Source organism: Malaclemys terrapin, chromosome 2, assembly GCF_027887155.1.
Source record: "Malaclemys terrapin pileata isolate rMalTer1 chromosome 2, rMalTer1.hap1, whole genome shotgun sequence".
Lineage (NCBI taxonomy): Eukaryota > Metazoa > Chordata > Testudines > Emydidae > Malaclemys > Malaclemys terrapin.
In genome coordinates, this window is record NC_071506.1 from 172,816,777 (window position 1) to 172,823,015 (window position 6,239).

Below are 6,239 nucleotides of genomic sequence, written 5' to 3' on the forward strand. Positions count from 1 at the left end.
CCCAAATTTACACTGGTGTAAGTGAGAGCAGAAGCTGGCCCTAACTGCCCTAGATCTGCTGCCTAATAGACAGAGATGTCAATGAGAATTAAATAAGAAGCATGAAAACAGTATATGAATAGATGCAATTATGCCATAAAATTTTCATAACGAAAAAAAACACACTATCACAGTCTATTCTATTATATGAGAGAGAGAGAGAGAGGTACATATATATATGTACATTGTCTACAGTGTATATCAAAAACACAAATGAAATCACTGTATCTGTTACTGAGGAGCTGTGAAGATAAATACTTCTTACTTGACCTAGAGTCTACATACAGTATTTCTGATCAGATCATAATTAAGGGTGATATCTTGCCATCAGCTTTTAAGAAGAACTCCCCATTAAAGGGAGGACTGCTAAAAAAAGATGGCACAATAGACCCTAACATTTTTAAAAATGTAAAGGCAAAAGTGCACTGTATTTCTGTCCTGATTGTTATAGGAGATCTAGGCTGAGGTTGATACTAATCCTGTATTTTTTTTTCATCGCATCATGAAAGTAAATCCAGTTCACTCATAGCTAAAATGATGACTCTAGTAACACAAAGAGTTGATTTCTTTCTTTATTTTCCACTTCTCCATTCTTCGCTTTATTGCTCATAGGACATTACAAACCCAATACAGCAATCTTTATGAGGTTTGCCTTCTTAAGCACTACAGGTTTCAGTATTTGCAATCAAAGCTAAAGACAGTCATTGAGTTTCACTTTAACAAAATATACATCTTATTATTAGTTAGTGGAAATGCTTTCACATGAAAAACCTGAGAAAGTAAAGAAGTATTATTACCCTTGGAGGAAATATATTTCAAAATTAGGCCTAGTTTATCTTTTTATAACTAGTATAATTCATATTCCAGAGTTATTGGATAAATGATACATACAAACATTTCTAAAGTTTAAAGATAGCTGTTCTTCCTGGATATTTTAAGAAGACCCTTCACTTTGGTTTCTTAAAACATTTACAAGAAACTCTCACACAATAATCAAATTAATTTCTATTAAATAAACTTTGAATTCCTAATTTGTAGAGAAACACATTTAAATTAAGAACAGATTTTAATTATTGTATTTTCATGTCAGAAGAAAGACCAGCAATTTCAAGTTTTCAAGGAACTTTGTAAAAATGTGGGAGAAAATTACTGCTTTTGTTTCCTAACATGAGTCTTTGAAGATATACTTTTATTTATATATCCAAATATTATATATATACATATTTAAAAATAGGACAAAATCTTCATAAATCTTACCTCAAAAATCTTATTTATTTTTATTTCTAAAATGTGCCTGCCAGTCTCTGGAGGCATATACACAATTGAACTAACACAAATTAAGAAAGAAAACTCAGTGTCAACTTGTGATATTATCAAACAAGGGAAGTTAAACAACTGGTTTTCCTAAATATGTTGATTATATGTTAATAGAGTAAAAGGAAATGAAACTCCTTCCATACACCTCCAATGAAAATTCATTGAGAAATGCAGTTTAACAAGCAGATAAATAATGTCACAAATTGACATGTTGACACAGAATCTTGTGAGGGAGAAGGATTTTCTGTATGTGCTGAATAGGAGCAGGAGCTAATAAGAGATGACCTGCTGTTCCTCTTCTCTTCAGCAAGAATACCTACACTACTGAATATAACATGGCTATTTCACTTTAAGAAACTATTATGCTAAATTTGCTATAAGGGAATAGAAATCTGCATCAAACCCTATTTGAAGAAAAGGAGGAGGAAAGAATTAAGGTAAGGATCTATTCAGATCTGCAGAACTCCTCTTACTATACTGATTCCCAGTGTGATCTACTGACTAGTTCTAACTCCTGTTTTTTCTTTCTACTTTAAGCACTGGGATTAGTTTTCCTCAAAAATAAATAATAACGTGATAATTTAATAATTATTATTTCTTAACAAAAGGTGCTTAAAATAATCACGAGCCACATTTTAAAACGATGTATTAACAAGACCAAGATAAATAAATACAAAATCTGGTTAGGAACATTTCAGAGGCACTAACCTTTCTGAAATCTTTGTGAGAATGTTACATGAGAATAGGAGTTAATAATGTTCACAGCAACATCCCACCCACTTGCTTGCAATTTTCTCTTTCAATTTTTACACATTGTTGGTTAGGGACTTTTAATTCCTATGGATTCAGTCATAACAGTAAAAGTTTTATTAAATACAGTCTCTGAATGACCATGAAATTAAATCGGGGACCAAATTTTGCTCGAAGGTAAACTCCTTGCGCGCTGTTCAAAGCGAAATGGCATTTGCAAGAGCGAAATTTGGCCCTACAAGTTTGAAAATATTAAAACTATTGATAGCATTTGCAAAAGAAGCTCGGCGTATTGGCAGGAGACTTTATTCTCACACCGATTCCACTAATTCCAGGTTGCTGGGAGAAGCCAATTGTCTGAATTCTGCTCTCTGTTCCCCCAGTGTAAACCCAGAATAACTCCATTGACTTCAAAGGAGCGACTCTGCATTTACACCGTGGACTTAGGGGCTGAATGCGCAGTATTAGGAATCTGAGCGGGCAGTGGGCCCCCAGCCCCTGTGTGCTCGCTCGCCTGGGAAGCGTCTGTTACCTGGAGGGTATCTTGCTCGCTGAATGGTGGGGCTGGTTGTCTGGACGGCGGAGGCTGCAGGAGGAGGCGGAATGCGGGCTGGCTGGGACCGGTCTGCGGGGCCAGGTTTGGAGCCGGGACTCAGCGTGGGGCGCTCTTCCGAACCGGGCTCTGTCACACAGCAGGGAAAGAGAGAGGTCGGGAGTCACAACGTGGTCTGCACCCGATCGCGGCTGAGACCAGCAGCCAGGCACGGCGACTGCCAGGGACTCGGAGACCCGGGCTGAAATGACGCCGTGGGACTGAAAACAAACCGCAGAGCCGGGGATGGGAGGCAGGTTCTGAAGGGAAAGCCACACCTCGGCCACCTGCAGCCTGGGGTAACAACGCGTTAACGTGGGAACTGGGAAGGGAGAGACAAATGCCCAGCCCCAGCTCCCCCCAAACTGGCGAGGGGCTTCTCGTGTTCCTCAGAAAGCAGGTCGCAGCCTTTCCCCTAGAGGTTAGAAAAACTCCAGCCCTAAAGCTGCCATCCCCCCTTCTCTCTCGCTCAGGACACCCGGGGAAGAGTCGGGAGATGCCATGGAAAGGAAGTTTACACACTTTTTTCAATAGCAATGTTATGGCAATATCGGGATCGGATTGGGAGTAAAGCCAAGAAAGCAGGCTCCTTTCGCCCAGCGAAAACTCAGAGAGAAGGGCGCTGTGGAAAATGTTTAGCAACTTTCCCTCTAAATTGCTTGGCCCTTTTGTCCCACGTGTGCGGGCATTTTCGGGGGCCAGCAGGAAGTTTAAATCCGGGTGGATCCAAGCCAGAGGACAGTTATGTCCAAGGTAGACAGACCCTTGCTGTGAACTGAAAGGATTTCTTACACCCCAAGCTTGCCTTCTCTGTGCAGTCCCCGAAGGGTCGGCGCTCGCTCTCTCCCCAAGGGGGTGGAGGAATCCCGGGGATCAGCCCCCAAACCTAGATCACCAATGCCAGCTTCTGTTCTCGACCTGCCACAGAGCTCTGCCTCGGGCTTGCAGAGCCCCTCGCATACTATATAAAAGCGACGCTTTAATCTAGTCTGGGGTAAGAGACCCCCCCCCCCAACGGGCCGGGCATCCAATAACGACACCATTTTAAAGAAGTTCCTTTCCCTCTTCCAATCATATTCAGTACCTGAAGGGATCCACCACGTTTGCTGTCCTCGTACCTTACTGACAACCCCCCTCTCATTCAGCGACTGCAGCCCTAAAACCAACTGCCTTTCTCCTGTCCCCCGAAGGCCCCGCCGCCTTTGCGTCCTCTCTTCTGCCCTCTCTCCTCTCCCCCTGGTGCTTTGCGATGGCTCATCTCTTCTTACCTGGTTTGGCTTTTTCACGCTTATTCTTGAAGTCAACATCTGCATATCAAAGAGGGGAGGCTTTGCATTTCGGCGGGGATACATTAACATCGCCGCCCGTGTCAGGAGAGACCCCCTCCCCCACAGCCCTTGTATGTATTAGCGCGAGTCCTGGCCAGGAACTTTCGCCTACTTTTGCCATTATTCCCTGCGAAGCGCCCGGGGTGTCAAACGCTCATCTGCTCATCTCCTCTTCTCCCGGGGCTTTTCATCCCTCCCTGCCCTTGCAAGGCCGCTTCTCCCACTGCACTGAGCGCCCCAGGGCTCCTCTCCTCCCCCAAAGCCGCCGGTTACCTAGAGACACTCTTTGCGCCTTCAAACATGCAGCACTCCTCCGGACTGCAGCCGCTGAGCCAGGAGCTGTAAATTAGGAAGGAAGAACTACCCTTGTCAAAGCGCCTTTCTTCCTCCTTACACTTTACATTCAGCCCCCAGTGACACCCCCTCACCCTCTCCGGTAATCTGAGGAGGAAACCGTGAAATGCTCCATTGTGATTGTGGTTCTTCAGCTGAGTTTCGAAACCTTCCTTTACCCCGGGAGGGACCGCGAAGGGGATGTGTCACTGAATTAAAGTTTCAGCTGCATGTCGAGCAGCGGCTACTTTGTCATTTAATCGCTACGTAACTATAACACCAACCCACGGAACTCCAGCAAATAGCGCGCAACTTCAGTCAATTTCATCTCTGAGCGGCCCCGGCCGTTCTCTGTGACTCAGCCTCTCGCTTTCACTGTGTTAGCAATGGGACAAGAAGAATTTTATATACAACAGTCCCCACGGAGAAAAAAGAAAATGAATTGAAGAAGCTAATAAGGTGAAGCAGGCTGGAGAGAATCCCAGTGATTAATTCCCGAAATTTATTTGAAAGTGACTCTCGCAGGGTCCCGTCTCGCCTCCCCCGCCCCCCGCGAAAATAGCATTTTCCATCCTTCATTTGGGAAAACTTTGGGAGTTAAATCCTTTAGCTCAAAATAGTGTGAAAACCAAACAACACTTCTCAACAATGTTAGTTAAGTATTAAAGTTTAGACGATCCATACCGCCACCGTGACAGCGCAGTATCGCGATACTGCAGACCAATAGCTGTCCACAAAATACCAAACTTGAATGCCCATTATACAATATGTTATTGATTCTTTTAAAGACAGGAGCTGCTTCGCAGTTATTAAGAGAGACATTTATACAGCGAGTAAGGCAGCGAGTGAAATGCAGCTCCTCTGTACTGTAACACACGTGCTGGGTCAGTATAGTATGTAATTACAATTTATGACCTCCAAAGGGAAAAGTGCAAATTTCTTAGGAGCATCTGCCAGGCAGACGTGCCTAGCAAAGATCCCACCTCATTTCATTACAATATGCCACATTCCAACAATTACCTCTTCGGCGAACTCTTCCAGCAGCCTCTGGTTTGTTCTCTCCTAAAGCGAGATCAGATCAACCTGCCCTGCCGTCCCTATTAAACAGTCCTAACTCGCACAAACAAAACCACTTATTTCCCAAGCACAATTAAAGGAAGAGACAAATTACTGCCAGTCTTCACCCGAGCTGCAAACTCCCCACCGCCGGCGGCAGCATCATTTCCATGACAACAACTAGCAGAAATACCTTAGTATCGGCTGAGGCTTCTGTTCCACAGACCCAGCTCTCCTGTTTAGGAGAGGAAAAGTCTCAAGTACGGACTAACAGAACAGCAACAAATATATATCCACCCAGGACAGAAAGGGAGTAAAAGTTTCAGGTTACAGCCCCCAGCATGTTAGATTAATAACACTGATGTTCATCACAAACAGTTGTCATTTCAAGAGCAATATAACCGGCAGCACAACTTTTACCAAGTCCATCCACATTCTCTCTCTCCCATTCATATATACATACTTGATTGCTGTGGCGGTTCCGTCTTTACATCTAGTTTGTAAATGCCTATTTCCTTAAATGTGCATGTAGGCTCCGTCCAGTGGCAAAATTATAAAAGGCAAACCCAAGAGGTTCTTGGAGGCTGTATCTCTGGAGGCTGCGTTATCCCGAGTCATGGGAAAGGATTACAGAAGCTTGAGAGACCAGGAGCTGAGAGCAGCCTGCTGCTGCTGGTGGTGCTCCGGAGTGGAGCGTGTGTGAGAGAGAGTGAGTGATGATCAGCCAGCTGCAGCAATGTGCCTTTGTTTATATGCGCTGGCTCAGTGATAGAGATCTGCCTCTGTCTCTCTCTGGGTCTCTCTCTCTTTCTCTGTGTGTGTGA

General features: G+C 44.0%; 1 protein-coding gene across 3 annotated transcripts in view; it reads right to left on the bottom strand.

Annotated features, from left to right (window-relative positions):
- Positions 1-5,942, bottom strand: part of NR4A3 (nuclear receptor subfamily 4 group A member 3) — a 32,317-nt gene extending 26,375 nt beyond the window's left edge. Inside the window, exons 1-3 of one of the 3 annotated variants that reach the window (XM_054020999.1) lie at positions 5,879-5,935; positions 4,300-4,365; positions 2,639-2,788 (exon numbers count right to left, since the gene is read on the bottom strand). The gene's annotated coding sequence lies outside the window, so the exon portion shown is untranslated. Of the gene's footprint in view, positions 1-2,638; positions 2,789-4,299; positions 4,366-4,454; positions 4,520-5,878 lie in introns of those variants that run through there. The other 2 variants (XM_054020998.1, XM_054021000.1) reach the window with 2 other exon arrangements.
- Positions 5,943-6,239: the final 297 nt, after the last annotated feature.